The sequence below is a fragment of the Vulpes lagopus genome, chromosome 7 (assembly GCF_018345385.1).
Source record: "Vulpes lagopus strain Blue_001 chromosome 7, ASM1834538v1, whole genome shotgun sequence".
NCBI classification, from domain to species: Eukaryota; Metazoa; Chordata; class Mammalia; order Carnivora; family Canidae; genus Vulpes; species Vulpes lagopus.
In genome coordinates, this window is record NC_054830.1 from 37,700,524 (window position 1) to 37,724,964 (window position 24,441).

Sequence of the window (24,441 nt, forward strand, 5' to 3'; positions counted from 1 at the left end):
TGAGTTTAAGCCTCATGATGGGCATGGAGTCTACTTTAAAAAATAAATAAAATCGGGCAGCCTGGGTGGCTCAGCAGTTTAGCGCCGCCTTTGGCCCAGGTCGTAGTCCTGGAGACCTGGGATCGAGTCCCACGTCAGGCTCCCTGCATGGAGCCTGCTTCTCCCCTTCTCCCTCTGCCGGTGTCTCTACCTCTCTCTCTCTCTCTCTCTCTGTATCTCTCACGAATAAATAAATGAAATTTAAAAAATAAAATAAAATTTTAAAAATTAAAATAAATAAACAAAATAAAAGCTTTTAAAATCTGTCCCAAATAGCTAAATGCATAACAATGTCTTAAGGAGACACTTATTAGAGAAATTTTATTCAACTGCATGGGTTGGATGTCTCAATCTCTATAACAGAGATAAACTGGAAAAAAAAAAAATCACTGAAGACAAAGAAGTAGGCTCCAGTTCCAACCAGGACAAGGACTTAGACATCTCAAATTAGACCCCATGGGCTTCAGCTGCTCCATCTAGAAGATGAGGGCATTTAAACTGACAACTTCTAGGGCCTTTTTAGTACTGACAAATAGGGTACTCTAACCTACCTGCTTTGTCTTAAATATAGGAAATCACAACAGAGACTAACCCGTCCCATGTCAAGTAACTATTAGGCCTCCCAATAGCAGTATAATGCTCCTTCTCCTCACTACCCTTCCCTCCATAAAAAGGAATCTGCTTCAAATACAATCATGCTAAGACAAACGAGATGGACTTTATGCCAATGGTTCTTATCATTAAATGTCACTGAATACAAAACGTGAAATGAAATGGTTCCCCATAAAGGTGACTTCATCCTATGACAAAGCTACCACTAAATGATGTCAGACTTTTTATCCAGAACACCTGGCCTCGACCAAGTATTTTCTCTGACAAAGGCAAGTCACAGTTGTTCATTCATTACTGTCAGAGAGCCGCTGATTGCCAACGAACATGGAAGATGCCATCAAATTCAGAAAATATGTGTAAGAGAAAAAAAATCATCATGTTCCTTCTGACCTTCCCCCAAAATTACAATCAGTACTTTGGTGAGGTGAACAATGATTGAAAGAAATGCTCATAAGTCTTTCTGAAAATCTTTGTGAGGCCACAGCAGTTTTCTCAAGAACCCTTATCATATATATGGAAAGCTTGGGATGAGACCTTCTTAGTGAACAAATCAGACTAAATTCCCTCTAAAACTCAAGATGAGATCATTATACTTTTATTCCATGGTGGTTCATTGTTTGCTGAGGTATTATGGGACCAGAAAAGCAATTATTCTTTCAGTGATGCATATGGCTCATAACTTAGATGGCCCACCCTTCACTGTATGAATAAGAAAAAAAACACGCAAACAAAAAATAGTTCTTCTGTGTCCTACTGTGTCTTTTATAAATCCTCAGATCAATGCAGGAGTTATTCAAGAGGGTTACAGCAGAAAACAGCAGAGTCGCTTTCTTCTTTGAAAATGAGAAACTCTCACCCTCAGTTTGCAATTGCTCTGATGAACTTAGGACTTCTAACAGTTTCCTGCACTGTGTGTGACCCCTGCAGCCACTTTTTTTGTCTTGTGAATTTTCAGACAAATACTCATAAACATGCACTTACCCTGTTGGCCAGCAAGCATCACATCCACCCGTTCATGGTTGACAGCAAATCAGAGAAGGGATCGAAGCCCTCACCATCGCCCAAATGTTTCTTTTGGAAACTGGAATTGTCAGCAAAAGGTCCTGGGACACTGCAATACAAAAATATTTTTTACACATAACTAAGATGTAGCTTCTAAAACCACCACTTCCTTAAACTTGAAAACAGCAAGGCAGACATAGAATCTAGAGGTAGGGGAAAACACCTTTAAAATGAGGGTATATCAATATATCAAATGTGATGCTGTAAAATATGAACCGGAAATACTGCTTTGAAAGATACGTTTACCAATTACTTTGACACATATATCAAAAGATTGTTGTTTACTGCGGACTTTGTGCAAAATATTTTACATATTTTGGCATTGAAAAAATATCAGGTCCCGTCATAGAGTGCTCAGGTAACAATAAGGTGTTCGAACTCAAATATTATGTGGATAAGTGTATCATTTCCTAAGAAGTAATTATCTTTTCCAGAAGATGAAAAAACGTAAAAAAGTAAATAATAATTTATATTATTTTTAAGTAATAATGAACATTGTTTCTCCTCCAAAATAATTCTAAAAATGTCTAAAAGTTACTTAAGGAGCAAGACTCAAGAAGACATGTCCATCAAGAGACAACATACTATGTAATGTGCAGGTGTCAAAGTGGAGAAGCCTGAATTCTGGACCTGATGTTGTCACCAGTCATGTGGACCCAGCAAAGCTACTTACTATTTCAAGATTCCAGCCACTTCCTGTACAAGGTCAGAGCAATTATTAATGTTCCCCAAGTCCCTTCTACCGCTTAACTTTGTTGGGTTGTTGGTTTTTTTTTTTAATTTTGATAAAGTACACTTATTCCAAATAAGCTAAACTATAAACTTCTCCTTTAATATTACTGATTAAAAAGATTTTTATCGCAGATCATTCTTATGTCAATCTGCCATCAACACTGAAGATGTGCTATAGGCAGAGGGTTTTTGCACATGCATAGAAGAATTCTTACCCTGGCACTAGTGCCCAACCCTGGTGAGCTGCCACCCTTGATGGCTGACAGCATTCCTTGGGTGCCCATGGAAGGCTTCCATTTCTCTCTACAAAGTACAGTTCCAACTACTATGGAAATCGGCCCCAATGTATTACGCATGAGTGTTTCTCAGACTTTTGTATGTATAAGCGTAGCTTAGAGTCATCAGCAAAAAGAAATGGACTAAGCTTGTTTACCATCTTTTAGGATAAAAACACACTTCTCCCTGTGGCCTATAAAGCCCTGCAAATGGATCACTTTCTACTTCTCTGCCACTTCCAGTCACCAAGCCAATTCCCAACTACAACACAGTTATAGTGGTCTTCCTTCCACTTCAATCAAGCTATGCTTTTCTGTCTCAGGGCTGGAGCACTGGTTTCCCCGCCCCCCGCCCCCTGCCCCCAGTCCCAGCTCCCTTGAAATGCCCTGAGTCTCCTCCTTACACAAATGGCTTTCTCATCACTGGGTCTTAGGGGCAAAGGCTGCTTCAAGTAGACTGTCCTGCCTACCTACTTAGGTTAGATCCCTAATGCCTCTCAGTGAGAACAACCTATTTGCTTTCTCCAGAGCTTCTGTCGTAATCTCTGAACTTTTTTCTCATTTATTCACTGGTCTTCCCCACTTGAATCTAAGCTCTGCAAGATAAGGGAACATCTCTGTTTTATTTATCACTCTACTCTAAAACTTCAGAAAAAGTGCCTGGTGTATAGCAGGCACTCCATACAGATTTATTGGGTCAACAAATGAATCAATCATCAAAAAGAATTCATTCTTCAGCATCCTACAAAAATACTATTGACTGAAAACTCATGATGTGCTAGATATTAAGTATTTTATAGCAATTGTTTCATTTACTTCTCTTCATATGACAAAGTTCCTAGTAGACAATGTTGTAAGTTTAAAAGATGCAGATAAGAAAACTAAGGTGGAGTCTTAGGAACTTGCCCCTAAACCCACAGAAGCAGGGACTTGACTCTACCCCTTGTTAGTGTGCACTCGTTAGAGCTCTGTATTTTTCCAGTCAATACAGTCATACAAACATTTTGAGTGCCTACCTTGTACTAGACACCCTTCTGACTCAAGCTCACTGCAAGGTCTTGTAGCCTCTGTGATCCTGAACTTTCTGCTTCACACAGGGAGAGCTAAGGCACCCCACAATGACCAGGCAGTCAGTGCAAGTGAGAAAAATAGGTCAGGTGTAAGGTGCAGAGAGCAACGCGCCAGGTTGCAAACTTGAAGACCAGCAGTTTTTCAGCCAAAGAGGGCAGCCAGTGCCCTCCACAAGCCAAATGTTGCCATAGGGGAACATAAGCCCGGGGCTTCAAGAGCTTCTAATTCTATGAAGGAACACAGTCATCTTTACTGTTTTGTGAAATTTCCTAATTTTTAAAAGATAGCAGCTCACTTTTTAATAGCACATGTGAAAGAAGGGGGGGGAGAAAGAACAAACTTGCAAGCCCCATGCCAAATGACTGCCCAAGTCATGCCATGTCCGTGATTCTGGAGGTATCTGGAAGCACGGAGAGGCTGTATAACTGAACACAGAAAAACACAGTAGGTATCTGCATACGTAAGGGCTCTCCAGAGGAATTATCTCAAGCAAGTTTTAGAAGGAACTGGAAGGTGGGGTAGCAAAGGTGTTTCACAAAACCAGAATGTGCTATTCAGAGGCTTGGAGGTGGGGAGGAGGCAAGGCACACCAAAAAACAGCAGTTCATGGAGCTTTCCTTTTCATTCATGCTCAGAGAAGCTGCAGGTTTCCAGCTAAGACACAGGCTGGCCAAACAATGCTCTAAGTGTTATCGTTAGTGTTGTCTTGCTTGATTTCCTAAAATATGAAAGTCACCACGCATAGATGAGAATAAAAAACAATGGGGGCTCTCGGTGGCTCAATCGGTTGGGTGTCTGACTCTTCATCTCAGCTCAGGTCTGGATCTCAGGGTCTTGAGTTTGAGCCCCATAACAAACAAAAACAAAAACAAAAACAAAAACAAAAACAAAAACAAAAAACAACTACCACCATGGTTTATGGAACTTTTTTTAGTTTTATTTGTATAGGTTTTAAGAGTCCCATAGACCCAGAACTGAATTCCAAACTCTCTGTAACTCTGACCAAAATACTCTATAAATAATATATAGTCCACTTTTCATATGTATTTGCAGTGTATATATACAAAATACATACTGTATATATACACATACACCATAATTCATACATATATAAAGTACATATATACACCTTTATATACTATAAAATACAAGCTCTGTAAGTCTAACCAAAATATTATGTAAAAAATACTTGAGTCTTTATATATAGAGTATGTATACTATAAAGTACATACTATATACACATGTACACACTACATGCAGTACATAAACATGCATTTATAAGATATAAGCTCTATAACTCTAGCCAAACTCTGAACTCTAGAAATTAAAACATACAGCCACTGGAATTTAAAATTTTTTAAATTAAAAAAAAAGAAAAGAAAAGAAGACAGATATCCAAATACATTACCCAGAAAACCACCCAGAGGCAAAAACTGTCTACCTAGAATTGTATACCCAGAAAAAAAAAAAAAAAATCTTTCAAAAATGAGGATGAAATAAAGATCTTTTCATACAAACAGAAGTCCATCACCTCTTTACAAGGACATTCAGAAAGATGTATTCCAGGCCAAAAGAAAATTATTTCTCTGATTTAAAAAGAAAAGGGGGAGCCAAAATAATGAACTCATGAGTCAATGAAAACTAAACACATCAAAAATGATGTGCATGTCTCAAAAATAAAAACATTTCTTATGTAAAAATAAATTTAAAAATCTGGCAGCACAACACATGCCCCCTGGCCCAGCTCACTTATTGACACTGTGGCAATATCGATCACCAAGGCCTTGCTCTGCAAACCTGAGTGTGCAACCAGGGCACCAGCTTGAAATCCATATTCCTGCCCCCACCCTCAGTCCAGAGAGTCAGGCCGCAGGAATCTGCATTTTGGCCAGATACTCCAGGTAATCTGGATGAAGATGGGTCCTTGCCTCCACTCTGAGGGGCACTACCTCACTCTCCATCTCTTTAGGGCCAAGCTGTTTAGGGAGCCAGGGCTCAGCCCCAAGAGGTCCCAGTTGACACATCAGCAGGACTTTGCTTCACTAGAGCCCCAGAAGAGCACCTGGGCCCAGGGGGTCAGTAGCAAACCTTCCTTAACCCTACTAAATCAGGAGCTGCAATAAATTAAAAGCTCATTAAATTATTTTAGAGAAAAACCTAGAAGTACTGAAACTTTAATTGTGCCATATTCAATCTGTTTTCCTAGAGACTCAAAAAACCAGATTACCATCTTGGGGGTCATTAGAAAGAATGAAGCCTGCTCCCTTTCAATTTACATATTTAAAAATGCATATATTCTTGCAGTGGCGGCGACCCAGGCTTCCCAGGTCCCGTGGTCATTCCACAGTCTAACCAGAGAAAGAAGCCCAGGATGTCACAGGGTCCAGCTTTGTGTTTTTTGTTGTTGTTGTTGTTGTTGTTTTTTAAAGTAGAGGAACCAAAGCCCAGGAACTGTGGTTGCAAAACAGCTCCAGGAAAACAGGTAGAGGCAGCCACAAAACAACCATGATGTTTACTTGTTTTGTTCTCCCCTGTTTATTTTTCCCTGAAGCAATCCTTGCTCAGTACAAAAGTCTGCAGGGAGCTGGAGAGAGCAGCTGTGGTTCCCTGAGGCCAAGACCTAGCAATCAAGTTGTTTACCAAACACTGCCAGGCACGGTGAAAACAACAAGCTAGCAGGCTGCATTTGCATCTGCTTTTCAAAAACAACCTCCAAAAGTCTAAGGCCTGGCCTGGTACTTCCTTGTATGGCTGAGGGCAACTCGGAAATTAAAGGCATGAACTGCATTAGGTATTAGCACCCGTGGCCTAAATGTAATGCATTATTATTCTGTTTCTCTGCCATCCTAGGAAACATCCTAAGAAAGGAGGACTGGAAGCCTGTGGAGTGCAAAGCAGTGGTTTGATACAGACAACAAGCTCCTGCCTGGCATTTCCGGCTTGGCAAACTGTCATCATTTGCTGACCATCCAACACCTCAAGACATCCAGCAGTGGTTTGCAATCTTGAAGGAGCCTTGGAATCCCCAGGAGGGTTCATAAAACACAGATGGCTGGGCCCCTCCACCAGAGGGCCTAATTTAGTAGGTCTGGGGTAGGGCCTGAGAATTTCTAGAAAACTCCCAAGTGAATCAGGTGCTGTTGGTGCAGGCACCACACTTTCTATACCACTTTCTATACCACTGCTCTCAGATGCTTTCTAACCATCCTGAAGACCTGGGAACTGATTTGCCACCTTGACCTCTTCACCTCTCCCCATGGGTTCGCTGAGTGAATACAGGAGTGTCAAGCCCAAAGAAGTTCACAGAACAAAATGCAGTGCATGGTTTTCTGTGTGCCTCTCCAGATTCTTTGCCCAATGTCCCCCTACCCTACTCTAGGCCCTGGAAGGCTGCTCTTTGTGGACAGCATCAACAGATATCCTTGCCCTCTGGCTTTCCAGCTGAGATGGAGGTCTCATCACAGGAGGACAGATAAGATGGGGCATTTACTGCTGGGCTTCCTTCCCTCCAGGGAAATGCAGGTTGAGTCCATGAAAGGTCACAGCACCCACCAGGCAGCCCTCTCCATAAAGATATAGTCTCTTTGTCCTAGTAACCACTACCTGCCCTTCCCTAGTCCTTCCAGACAAGGGGAGAGGTAAAAGCCATCCTTTTTCCCACAGGAACCCTGACACAAACTCAAATTCAACCCACTGTCCACTGGATCTCCTCTGGTTTTAAACCGCTAAACCTGGAATTTTATATAGCCCCATAATGTAAACATGCATGTATGTACACATGTACACACAAAAATATATGTACCCATGAATGTACACACATACAGAGATGTATATATGAATGCACACAGCCACAAATGTATATATTTACAGACTTTTTAATGCAGCCATATGAGATTAGGCCAGGGCCATCTCGTGCGGTTCGCACGGATGTTCCTTCAGGCCCCATGTGCTACAGGAAGAGGGGGCCCACTTTGTCTCCTCAGTTACACAACCTGATGGGAAAGAGAGCATTTGTGAGAGCTTCAATCCTTCTCTAATTTATTAACTTAGTTTCTTTTGTTGCAAATGGCACCAAAATAGAAAGGGAACAGAAGTGGGTGGAGCAGGCTCCATCATCAACTCCCATGAATAACTTTCTGACAATGCTGAACCCAGTTCAAAAAGCACACCGACTGCAAAAAAATAAAAAATAAAAAATAAAAGTAAAAAGGTGTATGTTGTCAGCTCACAAATAAAATGCCAATCTGCCTCAATTAATAAAGCTCAGAAGGGAAGAACAAATAATATTTATGTTTCTAAAATAATAATCACTTCAAATGTACCCTAAAGAAGCTTCTGTCAGAACAGCTGGGTTAGAAAGTTCTAATAAAAATGGTCAACCAAACTTAATCAAATGGGTTAAATATACCAACATTTTTGGCTTCAGCGAGCCCACCTGACTTCATTTCAATTAAATTCTCCAAAGCTAACTACAATTCTCTTGCTTAACTTTCACCAGCAAGATTTCTTTCAACTCATCAGAGGACTTGTTGGTATCTATGCTCAAAAACAAGTTTTTAAGTAAACCCATTAGATTAATTAGAACACATGGGGAATATGGTTTCCATGTAATTACTTTTCTAGTTCACTGAGGCTCAACCAGAAACCTTCTGTGTTTGCTTGTTTATTGTGCTTTCTTCACTAAAAATCTTAACGAGCCATTTAAAATCTGGAGGATTGTCTTCCTGTGGCTTCTGTCTCCCCAGTAAGCAGCCTAGCTTATGTCTGACCTCGGCATGGAAAAGATGAGTGACTTAAGTGGACCGCCCTCTTCAAGGATAAGAGGTACCTTAAGTATCCTGCTGCCTTTGGCCATTCCAGATTCTCATTTCTGTACTGAATAAACTCCACTCATCCTTCAACTTGGCTCCAATGCTCACCTCTTCCCACTGCCCTCCATTACCAACATCATGAAAAATCTAGAAACTTTCCTTTTTCCTTAAAGATGCCCTTTATATCTTTTCCAAAAGCCATTCACTCAACATCCTGTGACCTCAGGCAACCATTTCCCTTTCTTAGAACTAAGGTATCGCTCTGCTAACAGCCCACGTTGCCCATCATCTACCTCCCAGGAAAAAACCATTGCCCCTCTTCACCATGATTCCTCCATACTTCAAGACCCTTTTTGTTTGTTTTAAGTCAAAAGCATACACACATGCCAGTGGGTGCAAGGGTAGGGGGCAGTGCAGAGGGAGAGCAAGAGGGAGAATCTTAAACAGGCTCCATACCTAGCACAAAGCCCAACATGGGGCTGGATCTCACAATCCTGAGATCACAGCCTGAGCCGAAACCAAGCATTGGATGCTTAACTGACTGAACCACCCTGGCACCCCAAAACTCTTCTTCTGATGACCGCATGAGAGGGAACAATTGTACCCAGCCCAGCCATATGACCATTAATTCTAAGTGTCAAGGACGCCCTCCCATACTTTTTAAGATTTTTAGTACCTAGTTCACAATTTCCATCTAGATCCTTCCAATGTGGCCCCCTCTTTCAACCCTTAACAGCCATGAAGATGGTCCTTCGATAACCTGGTCAATGCTTACATAAGGTCTGGTATAAACAAAGTACTCAAAAAAAAAAAAAGAAAATCTTTGGAATAAGTGAATACACACCTGGCTATCTTAATTTCCTTTATCCTAAGAGCTTCCACTGAGAAACAGTACAGTGCAGTAGCTTAAAGCATGGGCTTCGGAACGACTGCATATGTCCCATCCTAGCTATGCCACTTACCAGCTGCAACTCTGGGCAAGTTGTACCTGAAAACTGGGGTAATATTTGCCCATATTCAATAAGGGCTCATTAAGTGCTAATGAACCACTACCACTTCCTCTACATTTGAGGTCATGGCCAAAACATGGATCTCACCATCCTTTAGAACTACTCCACCTCTAAGACCTTCAATTCTGAAATTCACTAATAATTTTCCATTGAGCCACCTCTCACTGGATCATTTCTCCTGAACTTTGATCCTGGACTGTACTGAGACAAGCCGCAACCACCTCTAGTCCAAAATTCCTCCACCATCCAACATCCTCCATCTGAAGTCCCTCTCTTTTACATCATCTAAGGCTCACACCATAGCACTCAGTCCCCGAAATTCCCTGCATTACTCAGGATGCCCTTATCTTTTCTACCAATCTCTTATTTAAGCGATTTGGTTCCTTCACCAGAATAAGCTGGGTGAAGGCAGGGGCTGGTATGATTCACGTTTTATATCCTCACTGCCTATACTACAGTGTCTGGGACAGAAGGTCAGGACATGCAGTGTTAATCTGGGGCCCTTTCAGGGAGTCGGGAAGACTCCCCATAAGCCTATTTGGCACCCAATCAGTGACAAGTTTCTATTAAGAACCATGGGAACCCCGGGTTCAATTTCACAAACACCTTCCATTCATGGTTCAGTCCAATGGCTCAAAATACAAATATTCCATTCCCACTGGCAAATCAGGCTACACTAAGTGGGCAGCGTTTCCACAAGGTGGGCCTTCAGCTGGTAGGACACATGGCGTCTCTGTCCCTGAGGCCCAGGGGAGCCTTGGTAGCTCCTTGGAAGAACAGTCAAGTGAACAGAGAGCTAGGTGCCAGCTGGGCTCTTTATAAGGCTTTTGTGGTAAACATGTTTACTTTCTTTTCATTGGCTGGGCTTATCACGATCAAGTATTTTGTTTTGAGTCTTGCTCTATAAATATGATTACTTTGAGGGGAGAGCTTTTTTGATCACTAGCACACTTGTTTGCCAAACTGTTAAATTCAAAGCATATTTTTGACAATCCATGGTAAACAAGGTAATAAATAAATAATTTCACTTTCACTAGAAACACGATCCCCATGTATCTGTTCTAAAGCTTGAGATGCATTGTGGGTAAGCAAAGCCTCTCTATTGGATGAGAATAAAAATCGCATTCATATGGATGATGTTACTAACAAGAAAAAACTATAATGGCAGGTCCTGTATAAGAACAAAGTAGCAAACTCATGCCTTGGTTTCCCCAGCAGTACCCTTCCATGGGAAGCTACCTGCAAGGACACCAGAGCTTGTCTCATTAACAGGATCTGTATTTCCTGTGAAATGTTAAGGTTAAATAATCAGCATACCTAACTGATATGGGGAGGGGGCAATAAAACAACTTTTCAAAGAATGAGCCAACTGGGTCATAGAATCAACTGCAATTCTTTTGAGACTTGTTCTCTATGATGCCTTTTGCCTGCTTCACAATTAAGATAAAGGTAGCAGCTGGGGCACCTGGGTGGTTCTGTTGGTTAAGCGCATGTCCTTGGCTCAGGTCATGATCCTGCGGTCGTGGGATCGAGCCCCACTTAAGACTCTCCACTCTGGGGAGAGCCTGCTTCTCCCTCTCCATCTGCCTGTCACTACCACCTCTGCTTGTGCTCTCTTTCTCTTTCTGTCAAATAAATAAATAAAATCGTAAAATAATAATAATAACAACAACAATAAAAGTAGCTGCTTCGACTATAAAAAGGGAAAGTTCTCCATTATTGGAAAAGGGAAAAAAATAACAAGAGCTAAGGGAGGAAAAAAGAAAAATATTTTTTGAGAAAACTAACGGTCTTAAAGAAGGATTTTAAAGTGGTGTTTACAAGAGCCACTCTGTGGGATGAAACATGAAGTTCCACTGCAGTTTGAGCCAAATCTCTCTTCTAGAGAATTCTGTGTCCCCATATTCCAACTAGAAACAAAAGCCATCTTACCACAGGCCTTTGAGGTTAATTACAAATTACTTAAAGGAATAAAAACAAAGAGGCCAGATTCTCTGTTAAAACAAATAATATCCCCACATACCCTCAAATCATCTAAATTCATGCCCAAGTTAAAGAAGTTAAAAGACAATGACAAAACAGTCAAGGTTGTGGTCCCATAATAAGATAAACATCCTCATTTACTAAGTATGATTATTTCATCATGTATGGTGCTGTAGGGAAGGGATGACGTTAGAACACACAGTGATCCGGTAAGGCCTCTCATCCATCCAAGATGGTTGGCATACACAATACACAGACAACAGAGAAGACGCACACTAAACAGACTTCTCTTCCAAGGTTATGACGTGCCTCTGGGATACGTTAGACAGGGGGTCACAACCATCCCTGACATTCAGATCAGCTCTCCAATCCAGGTGGGGGAATCAAAAACAAACAGCTTCTCGTGTAGTTTTAGCACAAGGACAACAAGGCCCAGGAGGGTGGTTATTGCATGATGAATTAGTAGGAAGAGCATATCCTGTCCGAGCTTTGCCACCAACTATTTGAAACCTCCTGCAAGTCAGTGAGGTTCTCAGAGCCTGGGTTTCTCTTCCTCTAAATTGATGGCAGGAAATCCTACCTTTTTCAACAATACCACGTCACAACTTTACACCTTGGCCTCAAATCGAAAACACCACATCGGGAGATAACCGACAATTCCAGGCTTCAAAATCTAATCAATACAATCCTTGGGAGTGCTTTCGAACAACCCACAAAGGCATCCGAGTTCCCACAACTTAGGAGCAGAAATGAAATTCGGAGTTAATGGGACACTGGCCAGCAACGAGTCATCAAGCATACTTCAGCTTTTAGCTGTCTGAGCAGACGGCTGACTCAGTGGAGATACGGTTACCCAGCCGGCCACGGCCATCTGACCCACTGCCTCAGAGAAATTGGTCTTCAGTCATAAAGACCAAAGAAGTTGAATGACTAATGAAATGACTGAAGAACTTCCAGACAATTCTCACAGTTTCAAAAAGTAAAAACACACACGCGCGCGCGCGCACGCACAGAACTAACCAGGACGGTAAGTATACAAGAACAAGCAGACTCAGAGCTGTCCAACACCCAGTGGCCACATCCCCTTTTGAGAAAGAAGTGCACATTCCAGGCAGTGGAATGACGCGGTTGGGAAAAGCCTCAGGAGGGCAGAAGAGCTAATGATTAGGACCACGTCATCACGGAAAAGTGTCAGAGTGTCAAAGTGGTGAAATAGCTGTTGTAAATACAAGAAAAGAAGGAACACACTGGCCTTTCACCCCGGTGGCTCGACAAACTGGGAGGCCTCTGGATACTCCCCTGAGGACATCCAGTTCTGAGACCAGCCAATGTGGATGGAGCCCTGACTGCGCACCCAGGGCTCCGTACTGAGCATTTGTGCCCAATCTCTTATAAGCCTTATAAGGGTGGTCCCAAGTGTGTGCTATCATCTTACAGATGAGGTGACTGAGGTTCAGAGAAGCTGCATCCTTTCCCCAAAGCCACCGTTAATAAGTGATAGAGCCATGTGTCTCTCAAAGCCACGTCTCCTCCGTTAATAGGTACCAAATACAAGAGGATCACTCTTCCAGTCGCTCAACTGGGAAACCTGAGAACATCTGAATCAAACAGCTCCCAAGATAAAGCCCAAATGGAAGACAAGGGTTAGAATCCTCCTGGGAGCATGGATACACTAGATCCCTTGGCTTCCTGCTCTCAGTCAGGCAAATCCTAGGAAGGAGGAAAAGCAAAGGACCAAGTGAGCCCTGGAAGCTGCGTGACCTGGATGCTGCATGGCATGGCCCCCCCACTGAGAACGGAGGTGCGGCAGAGAGGGGTCAGGCAGGTGTTCGAGGCACCCATTTGGTCCTTCCACCACCTGTGCAAAAGGGACTCTTTCTAGTGCTCTGTCTCTTCTGTTCTCAAATTTCCTTCTGACTCACAAACCTGGGCACCGTCCCCACCACCCTTCCCTTTCAGAAAAGGCACCTGTTTAAAAGTCTACAAGACAAGACTCCTCAAGTGAAATTTAAACATTCAGTGAGCCCCACTCTGTTTCACTGCCGCACACACGTTTTGAAGTTGGGAAGAGGGATAGCCAAGCACAGTGGTCTTCCCAGCATGAGAAGTTAAGTAACAATACATGATTTTTTTTTTTTTTTTTTTTTTACAATACAGGATTTAAATGAGAGTTGTGTCACGGGAAGTACATAATTAATTGCTAGCCTGATTCTACAGGCAATAATTGCTACAAAGTTCAAAAGCTGAGAGAAATCACTTCCAACAAATCCATCCCAGGTTGCAAACTCCCCACAGAGTTCTAGTTCCCGGTCTACTCTGGCCCACAGCATCAGAATGTGGCTGCCTGGGGTCCAATTCCGGCTGTGACAGTCATGGACCAGGTTATTCAAGCTGTCTGGGCCTCAGTTTCCATAGCATTAAACTGGGGGTAATGACAGTTCCTATGTCATGGGATAGTCTGAGGATTAAGTGCAATAATGCATGTAAGCCTTAAAACATGTAAGTGGTGTTATTACATCTCTTGGCAGATCTCCAGCCTCAGTCTCCATGACCCCATATGTACCATGTGAATACTCATGCTTCCCTGTGTCTGTCAAAGTCTCGTCATCTATTCCAACAAGCTAGAAACCCTGTGAGGTTCCCCTTCTGCCCTCCCCCAACACCAGCCAGCTCCCATTTGATTTCCGTGCTGGCTGTTGTGTCCATCTCCATTTCTAATAGCTCAGGACAAGAACAGGAACCTGGCAGTCTGAGCTCCTAGGTCCAACTCTTAGCTCTGCCACAGAGTAATCTAACTTGTGATTTGGGGCAAATTATATAACTTCCCTAAACCTCTGCTTCTACATCTATAAAATGGAGCTAAAAAGACTCCCCAGGTGTCCCCAGCCCAAAGCTCTGCTGTCAAAATTAAATTACACAGGTTGAAAGCATGTACTCAACACTTGGCTCATGGTGAGGGCTCCATATGTGACAGCTGCTGTTCTCACCTTTGCTTGGACCACACAATTAATTGAACACCAGTGCCCAACCAGTCTCCCCTCTCTCAATGCTTAGAGCCACTGCCCATCCTTTATGAGGCCAGATTTGAGCCAGTGGCCCATAGAGCATAATTATGCCCCATTTTTCTTTTGTGTCCATCAATCTAATATTACATCAAAAACTCACAAAATAGAAGTCAAGGAGGTGAAAAGTATAGCACAGGGAATTTTTTAAAAAGAAAGAGAAAGAAATGGGCACTCTCATGCACAGCTGGGTTCAGGGTAAGTGATCGCGACCTTCCCAGGGAATGATTTGGTACTGTTTCAAACCAGGTCATTCCTGTCCATCCCCTAGTCTTTGGAATTGATCCTCATGAAACAGTAATCGCTAGGGAAAATTCAGCAACAAGGTTGCAAAGAAACATGACACACAGCATTGCCAATGGCACATAAAAGCTGGGGAAGATAAATGTCCAGTGAAAATTAACCGCAATAGGGGTTCATACTGATGAAATACTATGCAGACATTAAGAGGGGTTGTAAAAATAGACAAGGACATAGAAGGAAACACGATCCCCAATCATACCTGCTCACCAAGTGTTTGTTGAATGATATGTTGCTAAGTAACAAAGACGTGTTACAAAAACTGGATTCTTCTTAAAGTTATGGTTTGTAAATTTATTGTGTGCCAAATGCTACAAAAAGGTACATTACAAACACTGGGTTACTGTAAACCCCAATGAAATAAGTTTTATCTGTTTACTATCCCATTTTAAAGACAAAAAGAAATTAAATAACTTGTTCAAAGTCCTGCAGCTAGTAAGTGAATGCTATGATTTAAATCCAGGTCTTATTCCACAGTCCTGGCTCTTTCCTAACTACTGTTGGCTGCTCGTGAAAATATTAATATATTTACAGTCACGGGAAGTATGTTTCCAAGTAAAAAGACTACAAAGGCAGACAGAAAATCACTAGCAGTAATTCTTATTAGGGGATGGGACTATAGATATGTTTTCTTTATTTTTGCTTTGGGGTTGGTTTTAAAATGTTTTACATTTATCATAAATCACTTTTGTAATAAGGGAAAAGGGAGAATGCTTTTCCTGTTTTCAAAACCCAAACATTAGCCATCCTCTTTCCCCTCCTTATAACAGATGCCATGCTGTTGGGGAGGCAGTGGTGAAGGGTTCAGGGGCTGGGATCAGATCCCCTGGGTGTGGACCCATCAGAAGATCTGGGAAAATTGCTTCAGACTGCTTTGAGAATGAAACTGGCAGTATGTACAGGGCTTATTTAGATCAGGGCTCACACGAAGTACTCTATAATAGTCCTGATTATCACAATTACTAGTGACGTCTTCACCATGCTCAATGCACTTCATAGCCGCTCTCTGGAGGTGGGACCAAACCGCGTCCAAGGCTAGTGCACCTCAGTATCTTTTAACTAATAATCACAATAGATCCAACAAATACCCCTCTTTGGCCCCCAATCTTCCAAGGCTGGCAAAGCAACAACATGGACAGGCCTAGGGAAGGACTATCTGGCTTTGAGCCCCAGCTCCTACTCTGCTGACTATGAAATCCCATAGATGTCTTCTTGCCTCAATTTCCTTACTTAGGAGGTGGTGACAACAATCAGATTGTGGTAGGAACTGAAAGAGATAATGTCTGTCACACCCTGGCCCCATGGCCAGCCTAGAGCAATAAACGTTACCCGTGTTATGGCTTCGGCATCCACTAATGCCACTCCATTCACCGCATGGATCTAGTCAATCTCATAGCTTTTCTTCCCCGGTAAAGGTTTCCTGGTCATTGTTTTCTATATTTAATATTGTATTATACTACGGAAAAGATGGGACGCCCAGGTGGCTTAGCAGTTGAGCGTCTACCTTGGGCTCAGGTCATGATCCAGGGGTCCTGGGATTGAGTCCTGCATCAGGCTCCCCCCAGGGGGAGCCTGCTTCTCTCTCTCTGCCTATGTCTCTGCTTCTCTCTGTGTGTCCTGCATGAATAAATAAAATCTTAAAAAAAAAAAAAATACGGAAAAGACTTTCCCAAATGGCACATGTCCTCCTATAGATTCTGATTTGCTTGGGTATCAGTTTACTCAGGCTACCATAAACAGTATCGCAGATTTGGTGGTTTAAAGGACAGACATTTGTTTTCTCTTCGTTCTAGAGGCTGGAAATCTGAGATCAAGGTGTCAGCAGGGTTGGTTTCTTATGAGACCCCTCTCTTTGTCTTACGGATGGCCATCTTCTCCCTGCGTCTTCACAGGGCATTCCTTTGTTCATCTGGGTCCTAATCTCATCTTCTTAGAGGACACCACTCACACGGGATTTCGGTTAATAATAATAATGTCATTTTACTTTAATTAACACCATCAACACTCTATCTCCAAAGATGGTCACATTCTGAGATACTAGGGGTTAGGACGTCAACATATGAATGTGGTAGCGGGGGGTGGGGGGCGGTGGAGGACACAATTCAGCCCATAACAGCTCCCCATGTCCTGGAAAAACAAAAGTAGACATTGAATTGGGACTCAGCTGATCTTGTGCCTTGGCAACCTGACTGAGTACAGTTCCTGTGAAAGAGGCAGGCATACAGGTGCAGCAATGTGCCAGGGTCTGCTCTCAGACACCCATGTGTACCTTCTCCACAGTGTTACAGGTTACTACCCTACTGTTCCCAGATGCCAGATCTACACAGCAGGCCAGTGCGTACCACGTGAAATGTTCAGCAGAGCTGTGGCCAATCAGGTCAGCAGATCCAGCTACTGCTCACATTTATGTTTCTCAAAAGACAGGATGGAAGTGTTCATTCCTGGCATGGACTCCCCAATCTGGGCTCATGAAAGAAACATAAATCACAGTTGAAATTCATTTTTAAAAATCAGTACATACTTCATTAAAACAAATTTTTAAAAAACACACACAAAAAATAGGAGTTTCTTGAACCACAGCATATAATTTACAAAGTGCAAATATCTAAGATAAATGTGCTAAATTTAAAGAAACAACTATTATTAAACACCCCATTATGTAAGGCAGTGAAATATATTTGCACTCTGTACATCCGTTATAATATTTCAACTGAGCCTCACAATGTTTGGCAGTTCTTTCCTTCAGTGATAATAAAAGGCTTTTCTTTCCATTAAATATCTAAATTAAGTCAAATAGTGTATGTTAAATAAGCCCGTAAGTCCCTTTGTATGATGCAATGCAGTCTTGAAATGCTTATCTACTGAGCGTTCTAACTTAAAGGCTGGCGGCTTATGTCCCCTACAGAGCCCCGGGACCCTGCTGGCTTGGCCAGACTGTGAAAATAAGCTTCAAATGACCAAACGCAACTGCAACTTTAAAAGTAGGAACCAGACCAGACACAACAAACCACAGAGTAGTCGCCTCACTTGTCATAATTCATGTGTGTGGAATTCAACTGTAAAAGCATTCACAGAGTGCTAACTTTCCTTCACTGGGGCATTCCGTGTGGAATGTCAGATTTTGAAAAGCTGCTGATAAGTCACTCGTGATTACAAGTCTACAAGTTGTAGCATTAATCAAAAAAATATTTATTCCAACCCCAAAACAGCCTTGTCTGTGCCATCCAGCCCTAAACAATGCAAGCAAGTGCCAATGTTTTTAAATACCCAGATTATAAAAATATGTACTCTACTAGTGGCCCTGCCTTAACATCAGGCTTCTTTCTGGTTGTTTCTTGTAACTTCCATTTGTACAATACTCTCCATCTTGATGGCCTACATAATGATCACTTATAGCAAATCTTTTTTTGAAAAACAATTTCATCATGGTTCAATGACTCAAAAATATAATTCTTACAGATTTTTAAGAGAGAGACTTGAATGGATAAATATATACATGTGTAGATTTCAAAGCTCTGCGTGTATATATAAATATAAACGCATGAAAATGTAATAATCCAATTAGCACATCTTTTTTGGAAACTAAATTAATCTTAACAAAACTGGCCTAAGCCGCAGGTAGGAATCGGAGGAAATGCCAGCAATGAGGGTGATAATAATAGCTTCATTAATTCAACACTTACTATGTGCCAAGTGCAGTGTCTGGCCCTTGACATACATTTTTTCTCATTTGGCTCCTCACAACAAATCTCCAGTGTGGGAACGTGTCTTTTACAAATAAATAAGGGAACTGTGGCTGAGATGTTCAGTAATGTGCTCAAGGTCACATACTAATTAAGTAAAGGACCAGGATTTGAATCTAGTTCAGACTGTGCTATATTGCCTCCCAGTGGTGCCTCAGGGACAGGATATAGGTCTTGGCTAAAGGTAAGGTGACATACCTGGCCCCTAAATGGCCTTTTCTCTGGGCTAGGGATGGACAGCACAGTCTAGGTCCTCCCTCAAGAAAAGAGCCAAGAGAAGACACACCCTACAAGCAGAGCAGAAAGCCAAAAGAGCTACATCCTGCCTCCACCAGAGGCACAGAGAACCAGAAATCCCCACCAGAACATGAATCCTTAACCTTCCCCAACTATTACCTTTTTACTTTGTTACCAAAACCCTCTCTTGCGCCCCTATTGATAAACACTCAAGGAGCACATATTTAAGACAAAAAAAGCAACAGCTGTTTTCTTCCTTCCAGAACACAACTCAGCTTTTCCTGGATGATAAAAGATGGATAAGTGGATGAAAGAAGCAAAAGCACCGCATTATCAGTTTTCTGAATGCCTCTTCAAAACAGGAGCTGTTCTCTAAGAGCAGAAAGAGTATGGATGGGGAGTCAGCCAAATCAGATTCCAGTTCCCACTCTGCCCCACATCTGGGTACCCTCACCTCCTCCCACAGTGAGGTCTCAGAAAGGCCATCTCCAAGTCTGCATTCATCTCAGGCTTTCTCGGACTCTGATGGCTTCCTCTGAGTGTATGTGCCCAGCACCCCGCCCTGCAAAGCTCAAGAAACAACACCTAATACCAAGAACACATCAACTTCAGTGGCTAAACTGAGCATCTCCTTAACAGGAATCACGGGGGGATTAACATCACAAAGAAGGATCCCTGAATGACCAGCAGGTCAGTTTTAGGGTGGCACGAAAACCATCCACATGAGCAACAGTCACCAGGCATTTCCAGCTTCCCCAGGCTCCCAACCCAACTCAGATTTCTTTCCTCAACTCCAGGCCAGGTTACCTCTCTGTCTCCATGACACGTCCTCTGGTATGTCTACCTACCCCAGAGGCAACAGATCCAGAACTCTATCTTCCTGGAAACAGCTTCATACACCTCCTGATCATTCCTCATCAGAAATAGTGGCAACTGCACTCCTCTCATCATGCTCAGGCCAATGATCTCTTAGGTCAGTCCTGTCTCCGATCTTTCTCTCAAATCCTGCATCTATTCCATCAGGAAAGCCCATGGCACCTGCCTTCAAAATGCATCTAAAATCTAACCACTGCTCCCTACCTTTGCTATCAGCTTCCTGGTCATGGCCACCAGCACCTCTCTCCTGGCTTATACCATCCACCTCATTTTCTCTCTGCCTCTTTCTCTCCCTTACCCCTTCAGAGTCTATTTTCAACACTGCAGCAAGGATCTTGTTAAAATTTGCATCAGCTCAAGGACCATGAGGACACTCAAACACAAGGCAAATCCTTTCATGGTTAGGACCCAGTTAGTTCTCAGATACATCTCCCACCATATTCCTCCTGGTTCACTCCCCCAGTCCCATCAGCCTCCTGACTGTCCCTTGGTCCACCAGGGCATGTCCTGCACCAAAGGGCCTATGCATTAAAATTTCCCTCTGCCTGCAATGTTCTATAGGTACGGCCCTTACCTCCATTCAAGTCTTTGCTCAAATAGCATCTTCAAAGAGACCTATCTGGCCACACAATCTAAAAGCACAACACATTCCTATCCTGCAACACTGTGAAACCCTGTTCCCCTACTTTTTCTTCCTCTGAATGTACTTTCTAACATACTACACGGTGTATGTATAATGCCTATTTCCATTTCTAGTCTCTCTCCAGAATATAAGCATCCACAGGGGTGAGTAATTGTTCATCCACTAATGTAGTCCACATCCCTAGAACCATGGCAGGCACAAAACAGGCACTTAGGAAGTATCTGCTGAATGAACGATGGGATGGGTGAAGGACTCCAGAGGAGGAGACACTGTGAGCAGATGGTCTTCCCTGCAGGGTCAGGGTGTGTTGTCTTGCCTCCCGCAAGAAAGAAACACAGACGTGCTTACACCCACCAGAGACATGGCACAGACACCACAGCTCTACATCCTTCACAGGGCGGACACCCAAGCCAGGGGCTTCACTCTCGAGCCTGGGGCAGGGTCACAGCCTCTGAATTCCCTTCACTGACTCTGCTCCCAGGAAAGGGCTAAAACAGGCAGCCCTCTCACTCTTCCTTCAAGACTCCATTCCACTCGCTAACAAGATGTCCGGCCCTAAGACAAGAAAAACACAATTCAACCATGCAAAACTGTAATTGAATAAAAACTAATTAGAGCCACAGCAGGCGACTCCCAAAGAAAATATAAAAAATTACTATTTTTTTTTCTAGGAGTCAAAATTTTAATTCAATGGCATAAAGATAATCACACTAAATATACCAAAGTTTTAAATCAAAGTTCAGTTTGTGAATCGGAGGACAAAGCATCATCCCCCTCCGTACAAGCTGGTGACTCTAGGCCCTCTTGTAACACCAGGCCTTTGGATTGAATACACGACCACGGTTAGGGTCCCTGCCACCTAGACCCTACCTTCCACATCTCACCAGAATGCTCTGCAGCATGTAGGTCTGGAAAGCTTCCATGCAGACCAACAATACCCATTCTTTCCAAATCTTAAGCTCCCATTCCCAATGCCATTTTATTTCTGCTTATTGTTTTACACTCAAACGTGATTAAATTCAAAAAAACATTCGACTAAATGGTGTATGCATTCCCCTTTGATCAAAATTTACACAACAACAACAACAAAAAAACCCCCGCGTATTTATACAGCTGAGCTTGCCACAAGTCATTGGAACCACACTTGTGGAGTGACAGTCACTTTCAAGCTTTTATTAGTTACTATAATGATCCGAGACAGGGGTCATCAAAATGCCTTTGCCAGAGCCAATCTAACATTACTGCAAATTCCCAATGTGAAATTATAGAAGTATAGGGAGGAGGAAAGACTAGGAGCGGAGCAGAAAACACGACTTCTGCGCCGGGAGGCCACAGGAGGGAAAAACAGTCACTCCGGTATGAAACACAGAAGAACAGCACTTTCCTCAAGGGCCACCTTGCTCACCTCTGCTGATTCAACATAAGAAAGAGATTTTTGCTGCTAGGGTAGCAAGACCCTGGGATTTATTGTTAAGGAAAAGCTGCCAGAAAAATCACCACCACTACCCCTAAAAACAGTCCTTGTCTTTCAAGGAAGGAACAAGGGAAGGGGGTCAAGATACCCTTTGCCTCCCCTACTTAGTGACTATTTTTGTCTGCAACTAGGAGAATGGATTAGAAGGATGGCCAGTGTAGCTCACTGGAAATTCCATCAGAGATTTTGCTTCAAAAATTTGTTCATTAAATACAAACTTAGAAAACAGACATGGTGACTAAGTGTGATGTAGATCCTGGACCAGGTAAAATAATGGCTGTTAAAGACCTGACTGCCGTACTCACAAAAGGAGATGATGGTTTTATATTAACATTCACCCTCCTGATAGGTGTACTGTGGTCACGTAAGAGAACAGCCTTGTAGGAATAAATACTCACAGAAGTATGTTATGGTAAAGGTGTATGAGGTTTCAAACTTGCTCTCACACAACTCGGGAAAATGAGATGCAAATATACAAATTGTGTGTGCGTATGAGAGAAAGAGAGAATTCACCTGAGAGGAAGAAAAGGAAAGAGGTAGGAAGGGAAGGATACATAAATGCAGCCAAGTATAAACTGGTGAATCTAACCAAAGGGTATATGGAAATCTCTTGCCCAGTTCTTGCAACTTTTGTACAAGTCTGAAATTATATCAAAATCAAAATGAGCACATACTTTGCATTCTAATCTCACTCCTGAAATATAAGTCTATATACATATATATGTATATATATATATATTTTTTTTTTTTGAGGCGGGAGAGAGCGAGCGTGTGTGTGCAGTGTGGGAACAGAGGTAGAGGCAGAGAGAGAATCTTATGCAGGCTCCACGCTCAGTGCAGAGCTCAACGTGGGACTCAATCTCCCAAGCCTAGATCAGGACTGAAGTCGTAACCAAAAGTCAGACACTTAGCCATCCTGAGCCACCCAGGTGCCCCACCTGAAATATATTAGCTTGGTTATTTTCAAGAAAATGAAAGAAATTAACTAGAATAAGACGTACTTACTTGTTCATGCATTCTTTTAGTGTCTTAAAAAGCGCCTACCCAGGGCCAAGTGTGGCTCACCTGTCAGAACCAACTGTGTGCTTTCTACTTCACCCTCTAGATTTTAAATAGCTGCATTATTGGTATAAGAAAACATGGTTTCCCAATTTGGAAATGAGGTCAGCCATGCTAGTTAGTACTGAGAAAATAACCCATTTTTTTAATACCGAGCTTTAAGTAGTCAGAGAGGAGGCTTAAAATACTATTTTACTTTGGCTAACAGTATTAACCTACCCTGAAGGTGGTATAGCAAAATACACACACACATACCACACACACGCACATACATTAGACATGGCACTGCAAAATACAGATGACAATCACAACACATATGCAAGTCCAAGCCCACAGAGACTGACGGCGTCAAAGAAAGGGCAACAACCAAACACTTTCACTGATGAAAATGCTGTCTAGTCATGTGTGACATGAGTTAAATAAGTAACAGTGCGAGAATGCATCTGTCTACCACTGCCCAGGGGTTTCTTGGGTTTAGCAGCCAAACTGGCAACACGGATTATATTATCAAGTAGTATCTATACCAGTTTATTAACTGTCAGGGAAATGTCTATTATAATAATTGTCAGTGAAATGGTGTTTATTTTACTACCACTGGAACAACTTGCCCAATCAAATAGACATTTTTGGTCCAATCATTCCCAGACAACGGCCAGCGTTCCATGCAAGTTGATGGTATCGCTCTGCCATTCCCTCAAGTCTAATGTTGCTCAGATCAGAGAGAAGACAAGGCATTCTCCTTTGCAGAGTTCTTGCCTTAGGCCGCCTGGTTCAAATTCCAGCTCCTCCACTTAGCCACATTATCTTCAACAAGCTACTTAACCTCTGTAGGCCTCAGTTTCCTCAATTATAAAATGGGAAAACACCTCAGTGGATTACTGCAAAGATAAAAAGAAAGTACTGTGTAGTGTTTGAAGCAACTACCTGCACTGAATGACTGTTTCATCTTACCTACGTGGTATTCCTCTGGTACATAACGGACAATACTGGCTCTCCTGTAGAAACTACTAGATGCACCAGAGGGTATCCTCAAAATTTCAAATCTACTCAGTAGCTATTTAAGATATGGTACAATCCTAGTAGAATCATAAACCCTCCCCAATGATAAACTCAATTTATTCTTCTAATGGACACTTACTTGTGAAAATCAGAGAGAATCTTGTTAGAGAGTTTACAGTGACTTTTCTTTTTGTTTGTTTCTTTCTTTCTTTCTTTTTTTTTTTTTTTTTTTTTTTTTTTTTTTTTTTTTGCATTTTCTCTAAGTACATGCATCTCTCAAAGGACTCTCAGAAACTTAATACAGCCAGCTGGACCAGATGATCTCATCAGTTCATGGGCAGCAATAAGATTCCCTGACTCCAAATCTCTACCCTTGTTAGGCAAACAGAATTCTTCTGCAGATGGAAAACTCAAGCTCAAGGTCAACCAAAAGCCTTCCCACTCTTGTTATTT

The 24,441-nt window shown here is 42.3% G+C and overlaps 1 protein-coding gene across 5 annotated transcripts in view; it reads right to left on the reverse strand.

Moving 5' to 3' along the window:
- FOXP1 (forkhead box P1) overlaps window positions 1–24,441 on the reverse strand; it is a 581,933-nt gene that overhangs the window by 491,985 nt on the left and 65,507 nt on the right. For all 5 annotated transcript variants that reach the window (XM_041764652.1, XM_041764646.1, XM_041764645.1 and 2 more), the window contains exon 3: window positions 1,633–1,762. The gene's annotated coding sequence lies outside the window, so the exon portion shown is untranslated. The remainder of the gene's footprint in view (window positions 1–1,632; window positions 1,763–24,441) is intronic.